This window comes from Triturus cristatus, chromosome 12 (genome assembly GCF_964204655.1).
Source record: "Triturus cristatus chromosome 12, aTriCri1.1, whole genome shotgun sequence".
Lineage (NCBI taxonomy): Eukaryota > Metazoa > Chordata > Amphibia > Caudata > Salamandridae > Triturus > Triturus cristatus.
In genome coordinates, this window is record NC_140595.1 from 94,006,992 (window position 1) to 94,021,906 (window position 14,915).

Genomic DNA, 14,915 nt, shown 5'->3' on the forward strand with positions numbered 1-14,915 from the left:
TGTGTGGAGTGACATTGAGTGGAATAGGATTGTGTGACATGGAGTGGCATTCAGTGTCATGGAGTGGCATTGTGTGGCGTGGAGTAGTATTCTGTGGTATGTTATTGGAGAGGCACTGTAAGGCATGGAGAGCAGTAGAGTGACATATAGTTTGGAGTGAAATTGTGTGGAGTGGAAAGACATCACGTGGAATGGGATTGCGTGGAGTGACGTTGTGTGGTGTGAAGTAGCATGCCCCAAAAGCCAGCCTCACTTTTGCTAACATCAGTCTGTTCTTCGCTGTAGGATTGTGTTCTGTTCTGCACTCCTCCTGTCCACTGTGACATGCAGTCAGTGGCGGCTGACACAGATAAAGAGTGGTGTGGCGGATGGAGGGGGTGCAGAGGGGTGATGGGGTGTGTGCGCCGGGGAAGCATGCGGTATTGGGTTTATTAATTAAACATTTTTTAAAAAGACTTACCTGGTGCTGCTGGCCGCCTCGCACTCCTCTGTTTCCAGTTCCTGGTCCCAGCAGTTCCAGGGACAGCATCACGGCCTCCCCATCCAATCCCCGCGCTGGTCTCAAGCATGAAAGCAGCTTGGGGGTTGGCTTGAGCGGGCTGGATTAACGCTTGCTCAGGCACAGGAAATATGTGCTGTTTCTCCATTTGCAAAACAGCTGGGTTGGAGAAACATGAGTGTGCATGTCAGTTTGGCTGACCTAAGACGGCCGGCCAAACAGACAGGGGGCCTCCTCCCCCATCCCGGCCCCACCCCTCCCAACACAGGCAGGCTCAGCCAGCAGCTGAAAAATCAAACCATAATAAAATATCATTTTATTTTTCGGCTGCTGGCTCTGAGCCAGTGGGGCAACGCTCCTACGCCATTGCGGATGAGCCGCTGCTGCTTCCAGTGCTTCCTTTCTACTGAGTCTTTGCTTCCCCGTTGAAACGTTTTTGTTCCATACAGGCATCTTCCTCTCTCTCCTACACTACCAACAACCCAATCCCCTGTAGCCTTTTCTCGAGAGTTTTCAGCCTAGAATCAAGGACCCGTCGGTAGTTGCTGATATTTTTAGAGGTGCTCAGACTCCTCGGTTTCATTTGTTCAAAGCAAGAACTAGAACACTGGATTCAATGTCCTTCTTTTGTTTTGTTGTGCAGTGGCATGGAAGTGCCACTAGAGGTTACATTTTGTATTAATGGGCGGATGCATTCTTGGCATATCTAAAGGAAGTGTCGTGCTCCTCAGTGTGTCAGTCGGATATGTTGTTGCAGAAATCGGGGTCATGTACAGCGTTGGCTCCTCCGCTATGGTGGAGGAGCGTCGCCTCCCCTGCCAGCTGCCTCAAAACGTCAGGAAAGAGAAATAAAACAATAATAAACACGTTTTATTATCATTTTACTTTTGTTTTTCTGACGATTCTTAGGGGCGGGCCATGGGGGATGACTGGCTGCATGAGGAGTGTTCTACACTGTTGTCAGTGCGCATGATGGTTTGGCCGGCTGTCTCAGGCCGCCCAACCCGTCTTGCGCATTGAAGCTGTCTCCAACCTGAGCTGCTTTGCCTGGTTGGAGACAGCAGACACAGGCTCCTATTCACACTGGGATCGCAACTTCAGAGTGCTCAGGCCAATCCTGATGCCGGTCTCATGACATGAGAGCAGCGTCAGGATTGGCCGCAGTGGAGTCTGGGAACCTGTGCCTGTGGAGGAGAGGAGCAGAAGTGTGTGACACAGGCAGCTGCAGGTATTTATTTTTTTTAATAAATAATTTGTATATTTTGTCGTCCCCAACCTCTTTCTACCAGGTCCGGACTGGGAACCAAACCAGCCTTGACAAAGTGCTCGGCCGGCCCCCCCGGGGGGTTGGGGGTGCGGCCGAGCTCTTTGCCAGGGCCGGGTTTCGGTCGATTTTGTTACATGTCCGATTTTGCATCTATGCTGCAAAAACGGCCCTGTAATAAAAACGACCCCAGGGGGCTCAAAACCAGCCTCCACCCGTGCGGCGCACCGGGGGATTGCCCGGTGCCCGCTACGGCCAGTCCGGCCCTGCTTTCTACACCCCCCCACACACACACGGCCACTTTTACACTTTGTCAAACCGTCATGCGCACTGAAGCTGTCTTCAACCCGAGCTACGTTGCAGGGTTGGAGACAGCAGGCACAGGCTCCCAGTCTACATCGGCGTGCAAATTCAGAGCGCTCCGTCCAATCCTGACTCGGCTCTCAGCATAAGAGCTGCATCAGGATTGGCTGGAGGGGATTCTGGGAGCCTGTGCGTGCAGTGCACGGAGCCAGAGAGGAGCATCTGAGGGGCAGGTAAGTTCCTTTTTTCTTTTTTGGGGGGTTTGGTTGTCCGTCGTCCCCTGTCACCCCCCTTCCCCCACCTCACCACTTTGTAAGGACACCGGCCGCTACTATTAAGTTACTTGTATTCGTGAAGTCCAGCCAATCCCGGACTCTACGTTTCTCTATGGCATTTTGCAATGAACTAGCCCTTTGTTTTCATTGAGTTGTGTCTTGTAAATCTTGGTGCTGGAGGTAGCAAGGCATGTCTTTTTTTTAATGTTGTCTCTGCTGGAGGTTACTCTTCGGAAGAGCTGGTAAAAAACGAGTATTGTGTGTACTGATTTTTTGTTCTTCAATAATATTCCGCGACTCCTTGTGTAAAGTGAAGATCATTCATAAATGGAAGACGTTTTGTAGTACTTTGAAGGTTACATGGATAGCCAGAGACCTGGAGGTGTCCATTACAACAAGTTGGGTGTTGCTTGTAGGCAACATTTGAAGCATTGTAGAACAGCGCTGTTGTAGTATTTTCTTTGTGTGTAGGTGCTCAGCAGTATGTTTTCATCCATGGTGTCAAAGAACACAGAGATCAAGCAGGGCGGGAGGATAGTACTCATCATGGTCCGTGATCTTGAGACCATCATTCCACCATTCCTTACTAAGTGCAGAAAAACGTCAGCGGCTATACCAATAATTCCCATCTGTATGCATGCATTCCCTCTCGGCATGTCTCCAGTAGCGGCTGGCACAGGTAAGAGTGGTTGGGGCGGGGTGGGGGGTCGGGTAAGTCGACATTCGACTGGATAAGTAAAATTAAATAAATAAAAACATAAAACCACTTAGCTTACTCTCTCCACATCGCCCTATTGGCGATGCGGAGAGCGCAAGGTAAGTGGTTTTGTTTTTTATTTATTTTCAATTTGACATGCCGTCGTATGTCAACTTACCCGGCCCCTGCCCTTCCCCATCACTTTTACCTGTGCCGACCGCCACTGCATGTCTCTAGTTGCCACTATAGTTGGGCTGAAGTTGATACACAAAAGCAGAAAAAACCTGTGTACCTGCATTCTGTTATCGCAGGCAGTCGGTGGCACACACAGAGTGCAGATAGAGCGCGTTGGGGCTAAGCCCCATCATTGGAGATTGCTGAAAGTTTTTTTTTTCTACATCAGGTTATGTTCCAAGTGGGACTTGAAGCTGCTCCTGTTATTAGGATTTTAATAAGTCAGATCATTGGTGGAGACCCCTCTGGCTTCTTAGACTAAAAAGCTCCTAGAAGGAGCGGAGAACGGATGGAATATTTAATGCTTAGCTCTATATTGCATGTTGCACTGTGCAAAGGTAAATATAAAGTATTCAGTTGAAACATTTCATAGCTGAGTGGTCTCAGTAGGTGTAGAATGTTTGTGTTTTTGTTAACTCCAGCTGCCCCGTTCTCCTCTGTTGGCCTCCTAACCAGCGGCGGCTTCTCCGCTAAGTCACGGATTGTTGCCCCCCTGCTTCTGGAAATTGAGACAAAGGAAAAATAAAATGATAATAACAGTGTTATTAGCATTTCACTTTTCTCTACGGAACCAGGTTGGGTGGGGCAGGGCTCTTGTCACAGAGCAGGAGGTATATGCACTGTAAGTGTGCATGACGGTTTGGCTGGCCGTCTTGGGCTGGCCAAACAGTCATGCGCACTTAGCATGTTCTCCACCATACTGTAATGCACAGCTTGGGTGGATATCATGCACAGGTTCACAGTCCCCACCTGAGCGCCGAACCGGGGCACTCAGACTAATCACGATGCTGTTGTCATGTGACAGCGCGTTGTGATTGGCTGAGGAGAGCCTGGGTGCTTCCTGCTTCCGAGAGCGAGGAAGAGCAGAGGTAAGTGATTTTTATTTTTATTTTTCATGCCCTTTGCCCCGCTACCGCCACTGCGCCTAACTCTTTTGCGCTCACCACAGTCTCTCTGTCTTACAGCCTGGAGGAAATGACCATCGGCCTCACCCATCCATCTACAGACAACTTTGCCATCTTGAAGATATCCCTTTCTACCTGCCTCTCTACTCTTTCGCTACCTGCCTGGACATCGACCCACCCTCTGCCGGAAGGCTTGGAAACCACCCTGTAATGTAACTGAAAGGCTTCTCTCCACCACTCTTGAACCCCTCATCTGCCTAAAACCCCTGCACTACCTGCCTGGACATCCCTCACCATATGCCTGGTTATTCTCAAGCTGCTTATTTTTATACACCCCAACCCTGCACCCCGCTACAAGCCTGGTGACATCTACCCTACGCGTGGAGGTGCAGAAGATCTCCCATTGGCTACCTGGTAACCAATCTGCAATCTCTGTGGAATTCTAAACCCTACCTCCCTGGAGACTCTCTACCAGCTGCCTGGATGCCATTCTGCTGCCTGGGTGGAGACACTGCTGGTGCTTTCATTGAGACCAACTAGATACCGACTAAACATCGCTCCCTAGCTGCCTAGTGACCCTTTAACTACCTGTCTCAAGGCTGGCTGATTACCTGTGTGGATTGCCGGCTGCTCCACTGCCTGAAGCCGTTCTCATCACATCTATGCCCACAACCCCGGTGTGACACAAAGGTAAGAAAAATACATCCTCTCTTGACTCTCTTTTTGTCTGTGTGTAGGTTTAAGTACTGAAAAGGGGGAGGGCACAGATCATGATTGGTTCATTGGCAGGCTGTGTGCATAGGCCAGCACTGGAACAGCCATTCGGCTACAGGTCAGGAGTGGGGGAGATTGGCAGAGCTGTGGGTAGGTCCATACAAAAATGCTCTGGTTGACGCTCATATTTACCGGCTCACACATTGGGGATGCAAAGCCCATTCCCTGGTGATGCAGCGGATCTGTTCTTTCAAGCCTGCTATCGACAGTCCTCATCAGTGCAATGTATACTAGCACCAGGGCAGAACCCCACAGTCATTAAAAACAAACATTGGTAATTCATTGGTTTCGCCCATCTAATGAATAAAGAGCTGCTTTCATCAATTATCGTCTGGGAAAAGTAAATGGCTCCCTGACAGATAACATGGGAGTGGAGAGGGTGTGGCGCAGCGGTCAGAGCGGCTGACTCGAGAGCTGGGGATCCCGATTCGAGTCTCACCGTTGCCCCGCAACATTCTGTGATTCTATGCAAATCACGTAATCTCTCCGGGTGATTAATTGTTATATAAATATGCTGCTGTAGTAAAAGGCAAAACTTTATGAGCATATAGTTCAGCCCAAGCGATGGTAATAGTATTTTGGCGGCGGAAAACTGATTAGAGAAGCAGACGGTAACAAGCTCAGGCAAATGCAGGAAAATGTGCTACAGCCAATAGAAATGGAGAAAAAGTAAGTGTCGCGCACAGGAACCAATTAGAAGCCAGGAAAGAGAGGAGGCGGGTTGCAAGTCCCTTTTTAAGTTTATATTAAAAACAATAGATTTCTCAAGCACAGCGCAAGCGAAACCTAATGAGGGCCCAGCTACTAGCAGCAAGGCAGAACTCCATGGTAATGAAAAACATAGGAAGTTCAAAGATGACATCGATCTAGTCATGGAGAATATAAATTATGTGGCATTGAAGGGCCAAGATATGTGAAAGGGGAGGCTAAATCATGTGACAAAGGATGCCACGTAAGGCATCAAAGAAGAGACATTTTTGTGTAGTTATTTTCATACAAAATGCTAGAATGGTACATGAGCCCTAAAGAAAATTACATATATTCAGCCTATTCTATTCAAAATAATATTTACAAAGAGTTTATGATTTTCCTCGCTTGGAAGCACAGAAAGGTCACTTTAACATTGTCATTCCGATCTCCCACAATAAAATTGTTTGCATAAAACAACACAACGCCCCACTCAGTGAAAAACAAACTTAGATTTGCAAGCATTGTGTATGAAAAAGTTTGCATCTGTGATTCTGAGCATCCTAGTTATGCATTGACACTCCTCTTTAGATTGTGGTTTACCTGTCTCCCCGCTTTGTGGCCCATGGAGGAAGATCGTCCCTTTAAAACACAGCCCTGCAGAACAGTATGGTACATTATATCATTATTGTGTACGCGTTCTCCTAAAAGGCACTTTAGGATTTAAGACTTTCAAACAAAATGCCAAACTTCTGGGATTTTGTTTAGCTCTGGGTATTTTTGTAAAATATTTCCGTGCTTTGAGAACACGTTGTTATGTAATGAGTCAAGAAACAAAACCCTTTTATTGTTGTTGATACTTAGATGTGCTCTCAATCTTTCTCTGTTCCAGTGTGGACAAAGCATTGATGGATTGAGCAATGTGTGGGTGGGTGCGTTGCATCGTGGAAGTAAAGAAAATCTAATTCCACCCAGGTTTTGTAAAGTGCTCTGCATCATGTACAGTATTTTGGGAGTGCGTAAAACACATAGAATATGGATATGTGTAGAAAACACACTGCAGCCTCTTAACAGCGGGCCATACACCAAGAGGTTGGTAAACCGTTCAGCCCAGATGGTGCCCAAGTAGTAACACCAGCCCCATTTTCCTAATTCTACAAAGGCCTGTTCTTCCCAAACTCGGTTGCATTTCCCATTTGGGGGTATTGACACCATCTTGTCAAAACTATTCCTGCACATGGCCAACAAGAAGTGTCTGACACAGCACATCACAGTGTGCGCAGAGGTTTTAATAACTATTGATCCGTTTGAGCTGTAGTCCGTTTTCTGTTTCTTGCAACTCCAGAATTCCATCAGATCACAGGACTGCAGGAGCCCTGCGTGTCAGTGAGTAAGTTGCTCTGGGTGGTGGAAGATATAGGGGCCCTCAAAGCAGTTTAAATAGATGGTGAACATTTTGCATTTTGTCACTGACAGAGGTGTGTGCTGGAATAGCCAACCGTGTGCGCTTTGTATTTTGAGTCTGGTGTGTCCCCAAGTTCTCGGCCAGAAGAGCATGCTGCGAGTCAGGATTGAGACGCGTAGGCTAAGCTGGGTTGAAGGTTGTTACACATCCCCAGCCAGCTCTCGGTCACTCCTTCTGATTTTGGCCTTCACAAATAATAAAACAACTCCCAGAACAGTAAAACTATCTATTAAAAATATGAAGTTTAGGGTTTGCCCTTGAGAAGGAGTGAAGTTGTCGCGATAGCAGGCGTGATGGGGATACAACTGTTTTAGTCCTTTCCGTTGAACTGGTGTTTATTTTTGGGACGCTCCGTTTAGGTGCTGGAGGGTTAATCCTAGCTAATCCAACATGTGTAAATTCACCAGCCTGGCAGCTGGCTGCCTGAAGCACAAAGACTTCCTTCAGACCCTGGCAGGTGATGCCCACACTCGCTCTCTGCAGGAATGCACCAGGCTAATCTCTGCTAATTCATTTAGAAAACAGTTGGTTCTATTAATGCTGTAGTCGAGGAGGAGACCACAGAATGACCTCTGATGCCAGGAGAGGGGGGGGGGGGGGACTACGCTCCGCCTCCTTTTCACTTGCCCATGCTCCCCGCATCTACCGAAGCAGAAGTGTAGGACGCTCCTTCTCCCGCATCGCAGCAAAGACATGGAACAGCCTCCCCACGCTCCTCCGGACGATCACCTCACTTCCGGAATTCCGAATGGCCCTCAAGACCTTGCTGTTCGAATAAGCCTCCGGGCCCTGCAAGCGCCTGGATACTCTATCTAGTGATTAGCCACGCTTTATAAATCCTGATTCATTGATTGACTCTAAAAAAACACACAAGCACAGAAACGGGGTACTCAGGCAGCACAGTGGTGCCATTTCAAAATATGGGCCATTTGACTGAATAGTGGCGTTCAAGCTTTGGACTGACCAATGAGAGATAAGCCTTTGGACTGACTGCAGGTGCCAGTGCAAAGAATCAATGTTTACTGGCAGTTGGAAACAGATAGTAAAGCGAAACCTGAAGTGACCCCTGCATTAGCAAAGCGACGTGACTCTCAGGGAAGCTTCCTGGAGCACAGAGAAGATCTTAGGGCCCTCGTGCAAGCACAGTGAAGCGCCTTTTGATCGAAGTTGGTGTCAGAACTAAAAAAATGCCCTTGTATTGACCACTGATATCTTCACAGTAAAGAGAAAATTGACCTGGGCACGGACGCCTGTGCAGAGCGGGATCCCTCGGATTGGCTGCCAGTGTAGTTGTGAGCTGCATGCAGTCTCCAAACTTTCTCCAAGTGGATCTCCATAAATACTTTGATCCACCCAGAAACAGGCGCCCATTGTTTTGGGAAAGCAGAAGCAGTTTCCTGCTTGAGACCCACACCTCATTCAAAGTGAATTGCAGATTTCAGTGACCAATCAAAGTATTGTTTGGAAATGTGCGCGAATGCTGCAAAGGCTTAAGTCCCCTGATTGGTCCTAAGGAACCTTAAGACGCATAAACAGTGAAAGAAATGAATGAGCTGTTTTTAATCGGAAAACTACCATAAGTCCTAATGGTCCTAACAAAATGGCTTTTTTATCCATATTTGCCACATGGTACAAATCTGTCCAAAGCATAGGACCATAAAAATACGCTTTGTGCAGTTGCGCAGTTACTATTGTTGAAAGTGGGTCATGATCATTGCCACTGAAGTTATGCGTTGTGCAGCTGCGGTATTTTGGCATAATTGTAGATTTTACGCATTTGCCACATAATCCATCTGCTGCTGCATAATCTGCAGATTTTAACAAAAAAATAATTTATTTCAAGCTCAAACGGTTCAAAAGTTATTAAAAACGCTGCAACACGCGTTGCAACGCAGTGGAAGGCCCTGTGCAAAGCTTGACTTGTTTAACTTTCTGTTGCTTGTTGCTATATTTGGGTGTTAGACTGGTACTAATGAGGTGCAACCAATACCCAGACAGTGTTAACAAGTGTAACAAGAATTGGCATAGCCAATAGGTCTCGCTTTTGGGACCTTATAAGTGTTTAGCCACGCAACAGTTGCATAACTAAATACTTATAAGGTCCCAAAAGCGAGACCTATTGGCTATGCCAATGCTTGTTTCTGTTTATTACTGCTCTGTAGTAATGGCGACGCATGGGTGCCACCATTACTACATAGAAGTAATAAACCGGGGGAAAAAAACGCGGCAGTGCGGCCGCGAAAGTGAGGCGCGCGTGTGCCCGCGCACATGCACTGTAGCTCTAGGCTACAGTGGTAGCACTTTTTGAGCCCTCACAAAAAGTGTCACCAGACCAGCGCATGCGCTGGGTCAGGCGAGACCTAAAAAGTACAAGAAACAACTTTATATGACTCCTTTTTTACGTCCCTTCCTACTGCATAAGCACCGTAATTACAGCAAAGAGGGTTTGATCTATTTCCAAAGTTTACAATCACTTGATGTTTCATTGCTGTTCCTCGCAATAGCATTGCTGCTCTCAAATTGAAAAGAACCTATGCACTTTGATGACAAATTGTCTTAAGGATGCTTTTAAAGTGGTATTTAGATTTTTAAAGATGTAAATGAGTTTATTCTGTGCTTTTATGGTCAAACTATGACCGAATAAAGATGATTTTGACCTTGACAAAAATAATGAAGTAATACTATAATAAATTGTGCCCCATTACCCGGCATAATTTGCCTTTCTTCCCGCATAATTCACAAAACACTGCCACCTAATTTGTCTCTTCCCTGTCGCATAATTTCAGTGGCCCTGGTCTTGATGCCCAACCCCTCCCTCTACAATAATCAATAAAATATTACATTCTGCATTGCAGCATATATGGTTTATGCTAGGGTGGAAGTGGTTATATGGTATAGTGATGTGAGATCACACTGGAGAGGCCTCATCACCATTAGCAAAGTTATTTTTCTGTACAAAGTATTTCTAACATTCTGTCTGTGAGGCAGTATTCCATTTTTGTCTCATGTCAGTGTTGTTCTACTGAGATAATGATATAGAATTTGCAGTGTAGCAATAACTGTGTTAATGTGCATTTATTAAACCACGCTTATTTTCACTGAGATGCTGTCGAGGTGTCTGCTTTATATATATTTAGAGAGAGTGAAGGAGTCTGAGATGGAGGATTCACAAGGTAACCCTATAATATGGTCCATTACTGCCCTTAAGTGGGTCTGATGAAATCATAAGCCGCAAGATTGAACACAGAGTGGTTTGTAAATGTCACAAAAACCGTGAGATGGCAATGTAAGGCCATATTACATGTAACCAGTTGTGTAGTTTTTCCAATTACATGTTTATTTTAAGTGCCGCTGAAGGAAGCACCGGTTGGGATCAGAATGTTTAGCTTTACTTTTTGTGAAAAAACATTGTTCATAGTGGCGTCACTAGGGGGGTGCGGGGGTGCGGACCGCACCGGGTGACACCATCGTATGGGGTGACACCAGGGCCGCCATGTGTGAAAGTTTATTGTGCTTTTGAAGCACCTGCTGCAGCGTTTCTTTCCCCCATCAATTACCAGGCCTCACATAAATGTCAAGATAACTCGTGTGATTAATTATCTTCCTGGACAGAGATCAGCATTTTGTATAGATGAGGTTTTGACTTTTATGTGAAGTTAGTGCAGCGGGTTAATGTGCCTGCTGCAAAGAACGTGTACCGAGTAGATTACAGAGTCCGTATGATGTAAACAGATCTGCAGGCTACTGCTTTCCAAAGAGACATCCTTTTGTTACTTGCAATTTATAACTTAAAGTCCTAATATAGGATAGTGAGCTATTAACTTTCATCCTAGAACTGCATACACACCGCAAAATATACATTATTAGAGCATTGATTAATGTTGCAAAAAGGGTTAATTTGGCTAGAAATCGATTCTTATTTTTAAAGAAAACTCCCAACTATGCTGTTTCTTTTTCGACTCTGAGTTTGTGCTTCTCCACACCAAGCACTCTTAAACTATACTGCCTACCAGTATGGATGACATGTGACTCCTACACTTTTAGTCCTTTGGCTTATGTAACATTGCCTATACACTGATTTACACACGTATGATTGATTGTCTCTGTGTAATGTGTGTGTGATGCAAAGTGCTCGGACACCCTACACTGGTATGAGTGGTGCTGTATAACTAATTCAATGCATCTGAGAGGGTGTGGTTATGGAGACTTGGTCACTGTTAAAGGGTGCTAGTGAGAGAATCCGAGGTGGAGGTGGTCATTGGGGGGGCGCCAACAAACATTGTCGCACAGGGCGCCACCAGCCCTAAAGCCGGCCCTGGGTGACACCAATCTGGTTACGCTGTGTAAGTGTAACACAGCTCTGCAGCCTTGCCTCTGACTGCTTTATAATCAGGACTCAGAGGAACAAATACTGCAGTGCACGCCAGCGCCACGCACTCACCACCTACTAGCATAGTGGTGATGGTGCGATGCGCGGCGGTGGCGTACCCAGTTTGTGGGTCCCAGGGCCGTCAATCTTATAGCGCTACCAATGACGGCCCTGGGCCAGCCCCCGCGCTGTGCTCCTCTGACGCGCACCATCACCACACGCTTAGACTTCGTGAAGACAGAGACAGTCTCGGCAGGGGAGGGCTGCTGGGCGATTTGCAGAAGCAGAACCCATACGGTAGGGGCCCAGCCACCACCACAGTGAAGTCTTAAAAGGTAAGATGTTTCGTGTAATCCAATCAGGCTGCTCGTAGTACCCGGAAGACCACACACACTGCAGTTACAGTTCATGTAACATTACAGTGATTCACCTGGAGTCAGCTTGGATGCCCCTGGGAAGAGATGCATGCATGAGGGCTGCTGTCTGACAAAGGCAATGTCACCCACTCACAAGTACACCTGCATCACGTGCTGATGGGTACTGAGAAAGGTCAGGGCGGTTGCGCCACTGTGCCATGCACCTCTTGTTATTAAACTACCCACTGTAAAAACGTCATGAAACGTATGCCTTTTAAACATAAACACCGCATACCTAAGGGGTTTATGGCGTGAGTAACCACATGCATATAAGGATTTTCCAGCAAATTTCAAGTCAGTTTATTTACTTTTGCTGGACCTATTAAAACGACCGTTGACAAAGTCAGCAAGTCTGACTAGAACTTGCTAACGTATGTAAACAGAGGCATGCATAAACGAACACAGACAATGTATGTGGTCTCTCAGTGGAGCATGATTCTTTCTAGGTCACCCCAGACTGGACATTTTTTTATGCAGTTTTTTTATAGCGTGAAACTGTCCCAAGGGCATTAGTGCACTTAACAACAAAACCATTCTACGTACACATTTTTTCATTTTTTAAGCAGCGAAAGTAAGTGATTTGCCCACAAAAACTGCTAAGCCTATACAAGGATTCAACCCCTGCTCCCTAGGTCAGCAGCTCAGTTCCACTAGGTATTCACCCCAACCCCATCATGTGGCAAGGCACTTGCACTGTAAACTGAGGAACAAAAAGAAAAGCAGCACCAGATGTTTAGGACAAAAAATCCAGGGCACAGACAAAAATACAAACAGAAAGTGACAGGTTACACAGAGGCACCGCACAAATAGTCTGTCTGCATTTGTGTTTCCCTACCTGTGGTTGCATGCCTTAGCAGCAAAGCGTTTCCCAAACTGTGGCTCAGGACCCACTGGAGGGTCGAGCTTACTTTTGGTGGGTCTTGAAAGTTAGTCCGAGCAATATACAAAGATGCTTGTAAATTCTGTATTTATCTTGTCACATTTCCTATGCTTCAAAGATAGAGGACATAACCTGACATTTGACTTCTGACAAATTGCTTCTTATGTTTTTTTCAACGTGAAGGATTGGTATTTACAAACTTCTCTCACGTTGTGGTCAGAGAAAGTAAAGTGAATTATATGACAATATTGCCAGGCACAGGGAGTGCGAAAGGGAAGGCTATCATTTTTTGTAACCCACAACAATATGTAGATACCTGTAAATTAAATGTACACATTCACCTGTGAGAAAACCAAGCACAAAGCCCATTTAGTTCTGAAGAGTTATGGAAACTCAGATTTAAATAGGGTTAAAACAAATCAGAACACGCAACTCATTGATGCACAAATGATGAATGGTCACAGAAACCCAAGCTCCACACATCATCATTTGTCACCAATATATAGTTTTATCAGTAAAACTGAATGTCTGTGCAAATTTAGTGGCCATTTCAATGGGCAAACTAAAATGACACCCAAAGAAAACAAACAATAAGAATGGGGTTTTGTGACATCTCACTGAGTGCAGTCGGCACAGTGTGGTTTGGTGACATAAGGCCACAACAAGGAAGCATTTTATTTTCGGAGATGAGTCCGTGTGCATTGGGACGTTCAGGTTTAGAACATGACGGATGCCAAGCATATAATGCTGCATGTCTGCACGTGCCTCCACAATAAAGCAACATGTTATTGAGCAGACATTGCCTCTGGGAGTTTTTTGGTGCCCCAAGGTAAGACCTTCCTCCTGATGACCTAAACAACATGAAGAAAAAACCTTCAGCAGAAGGCACACAGTTTTTTATATGGCTCAATACATACATGTGGGCCCTCTTCCCACCCCTCGGTACTCACTGTGGTTCATGGGGTTATTCTCAGGTGATGCCACCAGGTGCAGGTAGGCGGTCCAAAACCCTTCTATGGCCTTTGTAAATAGAGGACCTAAATTTACAAACGTTACTAAGGATTCTGTATGGTTCCGTTATTTGCCAACTGTGTCCACTAGTGGACTCGGAGCGCAGGAGGTCCATGCGGTAAGTCGTGATGGGGTGACACCATGAGTTACCCGCACCGGGTGACACCAACCCTAGTGACGCCACTGATTGTTCATGAACTATAGAAAAATGGTAAGGCCCCGTGAATTTATGTGATTCTGTGGCTGCAAGATTTACCACATAATTATGGATTTACTACAACCGTAATTTACAACCAATTACACAATGATGGTGTTTGTGGCTCAAACAGATTAAAATAAAACTGCCTGATAATGTGCTGAATAATTTTCCCATTTGACACATAATTTAGATAACCTTACAGCATAACTTGTAGTTGAAGATCCTCGTCGCCATTGTGGTAACTGAAGATGCAGGGTAGCCAGTAGTACAGTGAAACGCAATAAGATTTATTCTCAAGGTCGTAGTCTGGTATAAGATGGTAAAAAGGTAGCAGGAAAGCCCCACCGGGAGCAGCATCCTTGCTGCTCAGCCCACGCACTCAACTGCATTCACTCAACCAGCCATACATCAGCATTCTAATTACATCACAGTCAATCTGCTGGGAAAGCAGGGGACATAACACTAAGGGGAGAATGCATGGCATACAAGTGAAGATACAACAATAACATAAAGGCCCTGATAATGGTACAGCTCTGCAGAGTGGTTTGTGGGCTGTTGTTTTGATGATGAATTACTTTTGTGCCTTTCGAATCTGCACAAAACTTTCCACAAAAAGTTAATCCACTTTGGGTTCTTGATTAACAATTTTTTTAATTGTTTTCTTAAAAACATAACAATACAGTCATCAGCAGAATATATAGGCAATCAGTTGTTCCTATAAGAAAAGTTTGGCATAGCCGCGCCCAGTAACAAGCGACATAGTCATAACAGACATTTACAGTTTATCCACTTTGGGTTCTTAATGTTAAGTTTTGCGCTGACCCATAAAGTGGGTCACAAAATAGTGTTGGTGGGGGTATTGTCAGACTTGACCAAAAAAGTGTCCTTTTCCAATTTTAATTGCTATAGAATTATTTGGTCTTCGATACAGCCAATA

General features: G+C 45.7%; 1 protein-coding gene across 4 annotated transcripts in view; it reads left to right on the plus strand.

Moving 5' to 3' along the window:
• SEMA6C (semaphorin 6C) overlaps positions 1-14,915 on the plus strand; it is a 341,729-nt gene that overhangs the window by 170,829 nt on the left and 155,985 nt on the right. For 3 of the 4 annotated variants that reach the window (XM_085638745.1, XM_085638747.1, XM_085638748.1), the window contains exon 3: positions 4,238-4,867. The exons of the other annotated variant lie outside the window; for it this stretch is intronic. The gene's annotated coding sequence lies outside the window, so the exon portion shown is untranslated. The remainder of the gene's footprint in view (positions 1-4,237; positions 4,868-14,915) is intronic. 4 annotated transcript variants of the gene reach the window in all.